We start from the raw sequence: 913 nt of genomic DNA, 5'->3' as shown, positions 1-913 counted from the left end.
AGCCTGATCGTCCAGGCCGATGTAAAAAATCGTCCTGGTCGATATGAGTAAAAATATAAATTCTAAGTCTCTCAAGTGTGTGTGTGTGTGTAAGGTTGCTTAGCATCAGTCTCTTTGACCATTACAAGTAGACTCAAGAATTAAAAAATAAAAGTACAGACTGACTCAACCCTAAACCTACGCAATCCTGAACTGGCTCTGTCTGTTCATCCGATCTTTGATTCCTGAAAAGTTAGAAGAAATAAGTAGTCCAAGAGAATTAATAGTGTTTGTCAATCATCAAAATATAGGTCATGAAAATAGGTTTGCAACAGATGCTACATGTAGGCTAAGAGTCCGTAGGGAAAATGTAATGAAATATGAGTATAGGGAAAAAAGAGAGCAAATGAGTTTGATAGAGATATGAATTTAGATTAAATCTTTATTATCTAAGATACAAATATAAGAATGGTGAAAGTAGAGGCTTTGCACTATAGAGCTCGAGCTATATAAGAGAAGTAGTATAATACTTTGAGGATACCTTTCTTCATAGGTTACATATCTTTAACTTTCTTTTTTCTCCCCTATCATATTTTTGCATAGGATAACTTTCATAGGATACCTTTCCTCCCGAGATAGAAGAATTTAAGAAGTTTTAGAAGAAGAAGATCCTTAAAGTCTGTGAAGGTTGTTAAACCTTATGGAACTAGACAAAGGCTCACTAAGAGGGGGATAAATTGGAGCTTTAAAAAATTTTCTTGATTTCAAAATAACAGTAACAATATTTAATACCAAAAATCTAATTGATTAAGAAAGTGAGAGATTTTTATAAAAATTATTAAAGTTTACTATGATGAAATTTTGATCTACATAATGGAACAATAATCAACATTTTTCCAAGAAATTATAAATGAAAATTAAATATAAAAAATGT

The sequence above is a fragment of the Dendrobium catenatum genome, unplaced genomic scaffold, assembly GCF_001605985.2.
Source record: "Dendrobium catenatum unplaced genomic scaffold, ASM160598v2 fragScaff_scaffold_315, whole genome shotgun sequence".
Classification (NCBI taxonomy): Eukaryota; Viridiplantae; Streptophyta; class Magnoliopsida; order Asparagales; family Orchidaceae; genus Dendrobium; species Dendrobium catenatum.
Note: the sequence above shows the minus strand (reverse complement) of the source record.